The following is a 13,974-nucleotide window of genomic DNA, read 5'->3' on the forward strand; positions in this document are numbered from 1 at the left end:
CACTGTGGAGCTCAAGGATCAGGGCCCTACTGTGCTAGGAGCAATACATGATGTATTAGGTGTATTACATGGTGTCAGTAATGGATCCGATCTCCTTTGTGCAAGGCACTGCACGAACATAGCACAAAAAACAGGGCCTGGAGAGTTTACTATCTAAGTAAACGTCCACTTCAATGCCTTAATTAAGGTGCATAAGCTAAACGCACATGTAGGGTACGTCTATACTGCAACACTATTTTGAAATAACTAGAGCTATTCTGAAATAACGTAGTCCATGTCTACACAGCAGGCAGTTATTTTGAAATAGTGTCAAAATACTGTCAGCCTGCAGGACTTCTTACTCTGACTCCTGGAAACCTCATTGTATGAGGAGTGAAGGAAGTCGGAGGAAGAGTGCTCTATTTTGAAATAAGTGCTGTGTAGACACTCTCCTATTTCAAAATAAGCTATTTTGAAATAAGCTACACAATTGACGTTAAGGCCAGCAGTGTAGACGCACCCTCAGGTCTCTAACAATAGTCAGCCTTGAATACGGAGATGTATAAGAGCAATTTTTAAAGTGTCATTGTTTTTTTATTTTTTTTGCAGATTTAAAAGGTATGCACAATTTTTTTTTGTTTTTGGTCTGAATATTCCATTATTTCAGTTGGGTCTGAAGATTTAGGCTCACTGGCTAATAATTTCCAGAATGTTCTTGATCTTTTAAAAGGATTTTTATTGCATTTGTTCTCATATTTGCCCAGTCTCCACGATTTAAAGTCATTACATTAACCATTATAAAACTTTCATAGAGAACATCACCTATGACTTCATATATTCAATTTTTATTTTTTTTCCGTCCGCTTGCCTTTTATCAATGGAGATACACTTAGAAAGTTCTCATGATCTCTCAATGGTCCATTGTGAATGGGTTGTTTGGAAAAAGGACTTTTCCATCTCAGGCAGTTCCAGGATGTTATTGTATTGTCCTGTATTTGTTGGGGGTGGGACAGTGATTGGTTGTGGGTTTATGCACAATTTTGATTCTTCGCCTTGGAAGCAGAGTACATAGTCCCGTGCAGGCTCCCACATTCGGCCTGTTTGTCCATAGAACCATAGCAATTCTACTGGACTGAAAACATCTGGGCAGGAAGGAAGGGAAAGTAGTCAGGATTTGGTGACAAGGTTGTTGATTTCAAAACCCTAACGGTGATTAGCAGTAGTTCTCTTGTTCTCCATCAGCTGTTCCCTATTTCTGTGCAGTAGAGATGGGATAATTTTCAAACGTTCTGATCCAGTTCTGCACTCAAAAGGTTTTATTTTGGGCCCTGTTCTAGTAATCCAGGTCGACTTCTCAACTTTCAGGATTAAGAAGCTGTCCTTTGTGCAACATCAATATGGTTTTTTATGATCTATGTTTAGTTGTGTTTATTACCCAACAGATGTTTTAGCTGTTACTCTCTCCCCATGAGTACAATATGCTGTGGTTTCCAGTTTCTCAATAGCTGGTCCAGGAATTTTTCATACTCACTTACTGTAAACATTTGGAAACACACAGAGCTATATCACTAAATACAGTGGGAACAACATGCAAATCAGTATGTCAAAGAATCAGACATTATTTGTCTTCATGAAAAGACCATTCAATCAGCCAAGTAGAGAGCAAGTTCAGACTTAAAATCAAACCATATTTTTTCTCCTCTTTCCATTTCAGCTAGATACTACAATCATTTTTTAAATACACAAAATATATGACATCATATTATTTAAATGTTTTCTTTCTGAACTGACCATGACCCATCTAGGTGCATATTTCTCTCTGCTTGATAATAGTGCAGAGAGAAAGAACAGTTTTACCTTGCACATGAGACCTAACAAAGAGTAAGACATTGATCTTGGGTTTCATTTCTGCCAGCACAAGAATGTACAGGGATTTTTCTTCCACTAGTGTGGATCTGGGTAAAAATCAGTTTTGCTTATGCATTAATATAAATCACTAGTTTTCATATGAGTGGCAAGGTTCAATAGATGCTTTTGCTTGTGAAGTAAGAGAACCGTGACATTTGTCATGACATGCCACTGACATTTGCCACACTGTGGGCAGACATGATCAAAGTACTCCTCCTCCCTTAGTTTTGCTGGAGATCAAATGACTGCAAAAAAATAAAACACAAGGTAAATAGTACGTGCAGCCAGGCATTGTCCTAAATGCTCAAGAAAATGAAATATTTAAACAGAAAGAAACAGAAAGGGTGAGAACTAGGCAGATCTTTGATTTTCGGACCTAGTCTGTGCATTTATAATCTTCCCTATGCCAGGGGTATTGCACAATGGTATTATCCAAGGAGCAAGGCCGAACAGTATTTATACCTGAGTAATTGGCTACTGGCCATACTGACCACCATGTTGGGGAAAGAGTCTACTTCTTACATTTTTATGCCCACTCCTACACTGCTCAGTAGGAGACTGGGTCTTGGTGGATACCTGGCTCCCATTTAACTCTCCATGTCTATATCTGACATCTGGGAAGGTTGCACAGGGACATGGTTGAGCACATGTAGGAGGCCATGTCTACACCTTTAGACTACGTTGGCCTAATTGACATCAGTCAACAGCCACTGCAGTTATTAAATCACTTGTGTGCACGCGTGCGTGTCCCCTTGTTTCAGAGGTGCGCATCTGCACTAGAAAAATTTGTATCAATTGTGTTGAGGAAGCCAGTAACACTCCATGTAAGCAACCCAATGTCTACGGTGACACTGCATTAGCCTAATTACATTGTTACGCTATGCCCCTTAGTGAAGTGGGGTTGTTAAATCAGGGTAGAGAGGCATTTGCATTGGCAGGAGTCAAAATTCAAGTGAAGACATTTCTACAGCTGCGTTGATGCATAACAGCTTACATTGATCTAACTGTGTAGTGTAATCAAGCCTTACTTCTCTTATGCCGCTGCCTGCACATGTAGCTTGGGCTGTGACATGGTCCTTATTGGGTGGTTTATGTCATGCGTGGTATTTTCATGCTGCAAAAGATATATATCTGAAAGCGGCAATGTCCCATGAGTGGCCACAGGAAAGAAATAAAAACTAAGGGTCAGGCAGAGTAATCAAAGAAATGCACCTGCCATGTACTGGGAATCTTTTCCAATAAAACTAGCCGCTACATTCAGATACACCAAACTCAGCTTTCCAAAAGCTGCATCTCCCATAATGGAACCCTAAAATTCTACATGTTCCATGTTCCTTCCAGGGAAGCCACTGGAATATTGTTATTTTTACTTTTTGTAGGGTAAAGCCTGTACAAGATGTCACACTGAAAACACGCAGACAAACATGCAAAATTGTGCATCTAACATTTGCAATCTCCTGTTGTCTGCACAGCAATTGGGCATACGGGACCCGCTCCAAAGCCCAGTGAAATAAATGGAAAGTTTCCTACTGACTGTAAAGTATTTCAGATCAGGTTTGCAGTTACATAACAATCTCTTTGATCGTTCACAAACACAATCATTGCTCTCCAACGGCCTGGAAGCCCCATCTATTCCTAAGCTAATATTTAATAAAGGGCTGAAGTAGGGTCTCATAAGGCTAAGTTTTAATTAATTCACTAAGCTGCCTATATTTTGTTTTCTAGTATACTATGAAATAAACAAAATACATTTTGAGTTACAGTATTCTGGAATTTAAAAAAAAATCTTTGCAAGGTCACTCGACAAGTCACTGTAGTTGAAATCTGTAGCTTCAGGGTTTCTCAAAACCTTATTTATACTCACTCACTTTGTTCAAAAAGTCTGAGCAAGGAACTCAGGATTTGCCAGTCTGCAACGTGTTACTCTAAAGCCATGTCTACACTATGAACTGGGGGTGTTCGTCTCTTGCCCATGTACACATGCCGGCTTTCCCCTCCCTCTCTGCATCAGATGCAGCAGCACGAGGGGAGGAGGGTGTAAGGGGAGGGCGAAGTGGCTCTGTGGGAGCAGGTATACGTGGAGAGTTGGCTTAAAAGCTTGCTTCTTGGGTGCACTGGCTCCTGCCTGCCCCCCCGTGCTGCTGCTTCCCCAGGGGGAGGAGTGGGAGGCTGCATGTAACTGGGCACATTATAGGACAACTCACAGGGCATAAAGTTAAACACATAAGTAGATCTTTAAAGGATTGGTGGTTACATTATATGCCCTTTGGGGAAGAACTGCACTTCACTCAGGGGAACCGGCAGCCTTCAAGGGCCCCTGGGCAAGGTGAGGGGGCCCTGGCTCCTCACATCTGGAAGGGGCAGGATCGAGGGCAAAAGGGGTGGGGTCAAGGGTGGAAGGAGCGGATTCAAGAGCAGCCAGCCCACGCACTACCAAGAGTGCATGATGCCAGCCCCCAGGCAGTCTGGAGCACACAGCGCATCACTCTGGTGGAGATTTAAAGGGCCTGCAGAAGGGGTAACGTCAAGAGCCTCAAATCCCTTTGAATCACTGGACACTGGGGCAACTGCCCATCAGTGGTCCTGACTTCAATCTATGTTTGCATAACCCACACACCCAGTGTGGTTCACTGCCCCATGGCACTTAGACCAACTACAGAGAGAGAGATAAGAACAAGGGAGCTCTACAGCCTAAGCTGAGCACTAGCTGACTTCGTAGCTCAGGCTGTCGAGGCACCTACACTAAGCTCCAGAAAGCCCAAGTTCAAATCTAGCTGGTGTTAGTTACATTTGGACAGTGTTAAGCACACTTGATCTTGCTGTGTTCCAGGTGCCACTGTAAATATATTTAAATAATAATGTCTCCTAAGTTATTAGTGAAATTGTTCTGTGCATGTCCAAATATAGCCTCAGACCAACATTTAGAAATGCATTTGCTAAAAGTACAGCACCTGATATGGAAGTAAGCTGTTGTGCTATCCATCAAGGAAAGAATGGAGGTGCAGGGAGAGCCAAAACACCCGCTGAGCCTGAATGTCCAGCAAGCTATCAATAGAACCATTTATCCACAGTGCTTACAAAGAAGAAATATTACAATAGCACTATATAATGAAGTGCTACTGCTAGCCTATGGCAGATCAATGCAACCCTGCAGCCACCCTGGATGTTACTGTGACATTGTGTTTTATGGACAGCTACTGTATTTAGCTCTGCCAATTCAAATTAGAATATGCTGCATATAAACAAGTCGGTATGCCAGAAAGCATGATGGGACTTTGTATTATGGACTCCTTGCCTATCCAATGGCTGAGCATTTTAATTTTAATGATCGTGTAGGTTATGGTACATGTATGAGTTCACAAGATCATCAGAAAAAATCCCTTATTTTTTTTCTCATCTGAAGTTTTTGTACATGAGTCTGTACCATATTTTCATGCAGCATCACATCCCTCTGCTGCAGTCCTATTTGATGCTGCAGTCCCTTCTGGGGGATTCCGACAACAGAAAAAAAGGGCAGAGAGAGACTCTGCCAAATACCATCTGTGATGGATCTTCGCACAGTATGGATTTTGTGCAATGGCTATAGGTGGCTCCCCGTACTCCCACAACTTCTGATCTGGAGAACGTGGTGGTGCAGCTATTCTGCACTCATATGGCATCCCACAGAGCCAACACAAGTCTGTACACTTTACGCCAGTTAGATTTTTAATGACTGAGTTTTATGAGACAGAATGAGCCAATGGTGTCAATGGGAGTCTTCCAGGGACCAACCTATGGGGCTTATCCCTCTCTTAGTGAAAGGATAATCATGTGGTTTATGTGACACTCAATGGAACGCCCATCTCTGCCACATTCTCCCTGTCTCCCCTTTGGTGAGTCATATAAACACACTCAGCCATGTCTCAGTTTCCCAGTCTGTAAAACAGAGAGGATACCAGTCCCCTGACATCACAGGATGCCAGGAGGCTTAACTCATTTAGGTTTGCAAAGTGCTTTGAGGGCTTTGGGCTGAAATAGCTAAAGAAGCAGCACATAAAATTAGCTGGTTCGAGTGCTGCCGACAGCTACCTATTAATAGTTTTGTGGTGCTTTGTTTGTCAAAGGCTAGAGGCGGAGATTAAAAAAAAATCCAGATCTGTAAGCTGAAAATGCACAGATAATTTTGCACTGAACTATTGGATTTATGGATTGCTCCATGTGTCTTTACTGCTCTCTCATCTGTTTCTGCCCCAGTGTGTGTGTCTGTGTGTCTTTGGGAGAGGGAGGATCTGACTTAGATCCCCATTTGATCATGACATTTACTGCCTAAAATATTTTTTAAATTGCTGTTAAATGGGGAGTCTCTCTAGCTGGAGTTAGGTGCCTAAAATCAAAACAACATTTGTCCCTCCTGCTGCAGATCTCCTGGGTCTAAGCCTGCCTGCATTTGCATTCCCAGCAGCAGTTTGCTACACAGCAGGCATGTTCCTCATCGTTTGGTATTTTTAAAATGCTAGCAGCAGTTTCACCTACAGCCTTCAATATGATACTAGGTCGCATACGGCATTGCTGGGGCAAGCCACTTACAGCTGGGTGAGTGCCATGTAGTTTGCATACCTTCTGTGCGTTCCACTTTCTCTTTTTGTCTTGGTACCATGAACCGGCCAAATTCATCCGTGTGTCATTGCACGAGCTGTTCCAGGTGGGAAAAATGTGGCCCACTGTATTTATAGCATACCACCTATGAGCAAAATGAGTCTGGCATCAGTGGAACATGCATTATGAGCAAATGGAACATTTCCTCCCATGCATTTGCTTTCACTATGTCCTATAAAATACTATAATTCTATCACATGAACTGTTAAGGAGTGATTGACAGGAGTGTGCTGCTGAACTCTGCTCCCAGTGAAATGAAAGAGTGAAAACTCCAATTGGCTTCAATGGGGGCACAACTAGGCCAACACTGAGGGCTTTTGAAAATACCGCCTGTGATGATTCGAGTTGCCTGTAAGGATTTATGAATACAGTATGTTGGGCCTGGTAACGTAGGCGTTTTCTACATGGCTCTGTTGGTCTAACTTGTCAGGAGTCTGTGTGCAAAAACAGGCAACATGATAGCCACTCCTCAGCAAACACTTGAGATCTGTGAAGGGATAATAATAGAATCATAGAATACTAGAACTTGAAGGGACCTTGAGAGGTCATCAAGTCTAGTCCCCTCATGGCAGGATCAAGCACTGTCTAGATCAGTGTTCCTTAACATTTTTAAGACTGAGGAACACTAAACAATTTTTTTGATGAGGAACGCCATGGATTTAAAAAAAAAGGTAGCTTGCCCCTTTAAGGTCAGCCATTTTGAGCTCTGTTGTTCTCTGCGGCATACCAGTGTACCACAGGACACGGTTTAAGAAACACTGGTCTAGATCATCCCTGATAGATGTTTATCTAATCTGCTCTTCCTAATGTCCAACGTAAATGTCCCTTGATGCAATTTAAGTTCATTGCATCTTGTCCTATCACCAGAGGCCCAGGAGAACAATTTTTCTCCTTGTAAGACCCTTAGAGATACAGGCAGTCTCCGGGTTACGTACAAAATAGGGACTGCAGGTTTGTTCTTAAGTTGAATCTGTATGTAAGTCAGAACTGGCATCCAGATTCAGCCGCTGCTGAAACTGATCAGTTTCAACAGCGGCTGAATCTGGACGCCAGTTCTGACTTACATACAGATTCAAGTTAAGAACCCCAGGCATCCCCAAGTCAGCTGCTGCTGAAACTGATCAGCGGCTGATTCCAGGAAGCCCGGGGCAAGGGCTTCCTGTAGTCAGCCACTGGTCAGTTTCAGCAGCGGCTGACTTGGGGACGCCTGGGGCAGAGCAGCTTGGGTGCTGCTGGGTTGGTCCATTAGCACTGCCGCTCCTCGGCACTACTGGACCAACCCAGCAGCACCCAAGCTGCTCTGCCCCAGGCATCCTGATTCAGCCACTGCTGAAACTGACCAGAAGTGGCTGAATCAGGACGCCTGGGGCAGAGCAGCTGGGGTGCTGCTGGGTTGGTCCAGTAGTGCCCAGAGTGGCGCTACGGGACCAACCGACAGCGCCCCAGCTGCTGTACCACAGGCGTCCGGAGCAAAGCCGCGGAGCACGGGGGCAGCGGGACAGCCCAGATGCGCCGTGGCTGTCCTGCTGCCCTCGGGCTCCGCGGCTTTGCTCTGCTTTGCTCCCTCTCTCCCTGGTCTGCAGACCAGGGGGACGGGGAGCAAAGCCGCGGAGCACGGGGGCAGCGGGACAGCCCAGATGCGCCGTGGCTGTCCTGCTGCCCTCGGGCTCCGCGGCTTTGCTCTGCTTTGCTCCCCCTCTCCCTGGCCTGCAGACCAGGGAGACGGGGAGCAAAGCAGAGCAAATCCGCAGAGCACGCGGGCAGCGGACAGCCCAGACGCGTCTGGGCTGTCCGCTGCCCGCGTGCTCCGCCGCTTTGCTTCCTCTCCCTGGTCTGCTGGAGACCAGGGAGACGGGCCCCGTTCGTAACTGCGGATCCGACATAAGTCGGATCCGCATAACTCGGGGACTGCCTGTACTTGAAAAACACCCTTTTAGGTATTTAATGCCACAGAGGTTGGTTCTGAGGGATCTGGATTGATCTCCTTCTGAGCCTGGCTTTGACCAGATAGGTTGCCATCCAGGAAAACAGAAGGAAATGTAAAGGGTGTTCCTTTGTCAAAAGGCAGGCGGTTGTTTGAGGCCACCAGACTGAGACAGAAGCACCCTAGCATGGATATCCAAAGAAGTTAGTCCTGCCTAAACTAGAGGGGATGGGAAGCCTTTAGGAAAGACAGACATGTATGGAGACTTAGTTTTCTCTTAATCCTTTTCTTCTTTGTTCCAACAGTAAAAAACCAGGACTTGGCTGGGCTACTCAACTTTGGAAGCCCCAGGGGCCACTGTGATACTCACAGCACATGCTGAGGGCTGCAAGTTAAGTGTGGATGTATACATATGCAAATAGTTTCTTTCGCACTGATGGCATGGATACAAAGATTAAGGCAAGACTAGAGGCCCCATTTAAGTCAGTTCTGCTGATATTAATAAAATGCAATATTTGTCCGATTTCCACCCGTATGACAGCACTTTTAATGAACAATGACAGTCCAGGAATTTAACTATTAAAACGCATATCAACAGAAGACCATTATACTGACTACTTTTATGTTTTGGCTTCACAACAGTCCAGGAATTTAATTACTAAAACACATATCAACAGAAGACCATTATACTGACTACTTTTTTGTTTTGGCTTCACAACAGTCCAGGAATTTAACTACTAAAACACATATCAACACAAACAGCATCATAAACCCAAACAGCACTGCAGGCGGCAGGCCACATGCGGCCCATGGGCCATACGTTGAGTAGCCCTACTCTAAAGTCAACTGGTCAAGAGAAGAACCAGAGTTTCTCTAAGGTAGTCAGATCTACAGGGTAAACATGGTATAGACACGTAGGGTATTGTAGCCTATGTCCCAGTCTAAGAATGGGAGAACTGCAGAATCCTCCAGGATAATTGGGAGTGAGAAGGGGGAACTCATAGAGACCATGAAGGGGACAGGTGCAGCTAGCCCTATAACTGATGCCATCTCTACAGATCTCGTTTCCTTTGTGCCCAGTTGTGGAAGTCTCCCATTGCTCATGAAAGCTTTCCTTACTTTGTAAAACTTTTCACTGCTTGCAGAGTAAATTACTTCACAATGTGAGGATAGCAGGACTAAACAGTATGCTAAATTGGACTCTTTTAGTGGCAGTATTTTTCAAAGCATCCTTACCATGATTCTCCCTTGAAATGTATTAAAGCTCCGTGTCGGTAACTATTCCTTTATTTAATTTACTTTGATTTATCAATAAAAGTGCCTTTCTGTCACCTTAATGACAATTTTATTGTTTGGGATTCACTATTATTTGGTTAATAGGAAAATTGGTTGGTGGGAAATAACTCATTCCGATTAACTGAGTGTTTTTTATAGCGATTGCTGGCATTTCAGCATGTCCCATGGGGTAGAAACCAGAGGATAGAAAATGCAAAGAAAGAATGTGAAAGCTGAAAATAATATCTCTCTCTGCCCCTTGGGGGCACAACCATTGTATTAAAATGATGCATTTATAAATAAAAATTAAAGTGTTAAAATTATTTTTCCTGTGCAATCTCTTTAAAATATTCATGCTGAGTTCCCATTCATTTGGCATAATTAATAACCCATTGCTGCTCCAACTGATCCTATTATCCAGCATGAGGGCTCAGGGGTGTACCTATAAAACAGAAGTAAAAATCCTGTTAAATACATGGCATGACATCTGTTCCTGATAAGCCATCCTGACTGAGCAACAGCCCCTAATATTAGAGTGGAGCCAAACATTGACTATAGTAAACTGTGGTGTGTTGTTATAAAATACATATTGATTCCAGAATACAATGGGTCTATTTCCTGTAAGGATCGGGAGCTATTTGGTATCTCTATTAGCAATAAACAGTGCAAATGATCACAGAGGTTAAACTAATGTATGATCCAGCTTGATAAGGATCATTCAGAACGACTGAGGCTGATTTTATACTTGATTAGTGAACGCTTTCACCTAATTTCCTTTCTGTATATTTTCAATTTTCATTTCCACATTGTGGTCCAGGGACACAAAGACCACTCCATCAGCCTCTATGGAGTGGGCTGGGCTGATGTATGAGGCATGGTGGTGTTCTCTCCAGTCTTACAGTGCAACTAGCAATTAGTTCCCTTTGTTCATAGAGACCTAATAACTTTCCACTGGAAGAGAACTTGATTAGGGTGGGAGGAGGAGTGTACTTTAGAAAACTGGGAGCATGCAACGTGCCCTGGAGCTGAACTACTGGAAAATTCACTTCCATCAAATGTTCTTCCCCCTTTGAGAGTGTGGAAGCAGGGAAAGGAAAAAGGGGATTTGTGTGCAGCCATCTTAGGGTTGTTAACAATAGAGCAAGAGGCAGGCCTAAAACGTGAGCGCGAGAATTGTAAGAGACGCTTCACTCTAAAAGATTAGGATGGAATGATGACTTCAGCAGGAACCTTGAGATAAGGTAGCATCTGAAAGGAATTGTGTGGGCAGAGAGATAACCGTTAGTTGTTGATGTATGTAACGGGAAGGTATATATACTTGTCTTCTACTGCTTGTACTTTGAAGATCTGTCTAAGGAAGGAAGGCCATCCTCCCCTGTCCGCCCGCCATCTTCCCTTGCAATTGCTCGAAATAAACCACCTCTGACTTGTTGCTTACCAAACGCAGAGTGAGGACCTTGTTTTCTTCCACAAGAGTTTCCAGAAGCAAGCCGCTTCTTTTGAGGCAAGTTAAATGCTGAGGGGCTACAGAGCGGAATACACCTGCTTCTTGCCAGAGATGCTTGCCACCTTTTGGGGTTTGGAGGAGCCAGGGCAAAGCAAGAGGAGGCAGAGGGGCAACAGCGAGCCAAGGTAATGGTTTGGTGGCTAAATTGTATACATCAATATTGGTATAATGGTATAAGAATAGAAGTATGACTTGCTTATAAATCCTGTATTCTTCTATTTCATCCTGGTTCACATGATTGGACAATGTGCGCATTGCAAACTATGTTGTGTCTTCTCATCTCAAGGTCATCTCATCTGAAGAAGTGGGTTTTGCCCACGAAAGTTCAATATACTCTCTATATTTTTGTTTGTCTCTAAACAACTCATTGTTTTTAAAGTTACTAACATGGCCACCCCTCAGAGACCAGTAACCATGCCATCCTTTGTCTGAAATTCTGTGCAAAATTGTTTGCTGAGAGTGATGGAGGTGTGTAAGGATGGAAGCCATCACAAATGCCCAGATGGTCAAGAAGCATGAACCTTGAAGATAACCAGGAAACACCCAGGCTATGTCTACACTGCCCCTTCTTGCGCAAAAAGTATGCAAATGAGGTGGTGTGGAATATTGCTGCACCTCATTTGCATAATTAACTAGGCTCCGTTTTTGCACAAAAACCCCCCTTTGAGCAAGAGCTGTTTTTTCTTTTTTTTCACAGGTAGAACAGATCTTGTGCAAGAGAGGATTTTTGCACAAAAAGGAGCCGTGTAGATGCAAAGCCTCTTGTGCAAAACCAGAACCTCATTAATTATGCAAATGAGGTGTGGCGATATTTCATGCTTCGCCTCATTTGCATTTTTTTGTGCAAGAGGGGGCAGTGTAGACATAGCCCCATTGTGTCTGAGGTGGAATTATATTAGCAGAATTGACAGAACTCTGGAGACAGGCAGACACCCCCCAAGAGTGAGACACAAGCAAGAGATAATGATAAGGGAAGCCTGACAATCAATATCAAAGGATAACTGTAGAAAACCCTGACATTAACACCTTTTAAGGATGAAGGATTGCAGCGTGACAATGCAAAACCCATAGACTCAAATGGGCTTTTGAGACTCTGGGTTTTGTCCTGCAAGCCAAGCCCCAGAAGAGCCTCAAATCACAATCAATAGACCCTAACTCCTCACTCAGACAGTCTTACTTGGCCAGTAAGACTGACTTGAGCCACAACAAACTGATTCCTATACACCATCTGCAGGACCTGTGTGTGTGTGAGTGCATATGTTGCTTTTCATGTTGGGCTTTCAATAAACACAGCGTATTGCCCTTTCCCCTGAAAAGGGTCCTGTGTGCTTCTTATAAGTATAACAGTGTTGTAGGCCTACCAAAAATGAAGAGCAACCCCCCGTGATGCTGAGTGCCCTTCACTCTTGCTGACCTCAGCAAGAATTGAGAAAACTCAACAGTCATGGGATCAAGCATTAAGAGAACATGATGATCCAGGGGAGTGACAAGCAGGTAAGATGAAGTGTTACAGGGATGGAGCCTTACCTGCTGCCATTGAAATATATGCATTGCCCTCGATATGAGCCAGGCTAGGCCCCAGCTAGGAACAGGGGGAATTAAGAAACCAAGCGCCAGATGCTGACAGGACTTGACATTGGTGCATAGAGTTGGAAAGGATGCAAAATGTGAAGTTAGGATGGTGTGAAGGAAGGGAGCAGAGAGATCTACTCAAGTGTGAGAAGTTTGAAGAGTTCTTTGGCTAGCATTAGGGATTGATGTTGCTCCTTACAATTAAGGCCCAACAGAAGGCAATAATAAGAATTCAGGAACTGGTAAATGTAGCTTCGTGGCAGTCGGTGCAATTTAAGGAGACTTTATTGGTGTGACACATTATTTTCACTGTTGCCAAGAATAGGAAAAAGACAGCACCAGGTATGTATCATAGACCAGATCCTATACTCCCTATGACCGCTTGCTTTCCTTTCTTGTTTGTTTAGGGTTACAATGAACACTTTGGCCTGTTCTACTCTAAATTTCTCTAAACCTGGCCCCCAAATCACCAAGCTATATAAAAAAACCCTCCCACACTATTTGAATTCTGAAACTTCCTTGTAGATGTTAAGGCTGCATAGAAGTAGCTAAGGAGAGTTAAACCATCCTTCGAGAGATCTAATATTAGAAGCTGACAAGATGTAAAACCTGAGGCAATCAGAAGTGAAACTCTTTTGGTCCACATACATGTTATAAAAGCTGGTGTAATTATCCTTGCTAGACTTAGCATGCAATCAGCTATATACTAGAGGCTGCCAAGAGCTAGAATACATTCGGAATTAAGTAAGTGTCACCTTGTTTAAAAAAATGGTTCATTTACCCAGATAAGGGAGAGAGAGAATAAAAACAAAACACTTTCTAATGACACTTCAAGATAATGTATAGTAAACAATTTATTTGGGAAAGTAGTTGAAAGATTTGACAGAGCTAGGCTTTCTCCTCCTGCTATTGGGTGGATTGAAGTATTCCTATCTACAAAGAAAACCCCAGAAGTATATGCAGCTTCTTTCAGCTTCTTGTTTACATGTAAATGACAATATGAGAGAAAGGAATGAAGAAATATGAAACTCAGAAGCAATCAATAAAAGACATGGAGAAACAATAAAACTAATAAATGTTTTCTTTTTTGAACAAATTGGTAGAGGCAGCAGGAGCAAAATATGCTTGAAAAATAGCAGAAAATTCTTATAAGAATTGTAAAAATTAGGACCAA

This window comes from Pelodiscus sinensis, chromosome 12 (genome assembly GCF_052426305.1).
Source record: "Pelodiscus sinensis isolate ZL-2025 chromosome 12, ASM5242630v1, whole genome shotgun sequence".
Lineage (NCBI taxonomy): Eukaryota > Metazoa > Chordata > Testudines > Trionychidae > Pelodiscus > Pelodiscus sinensis.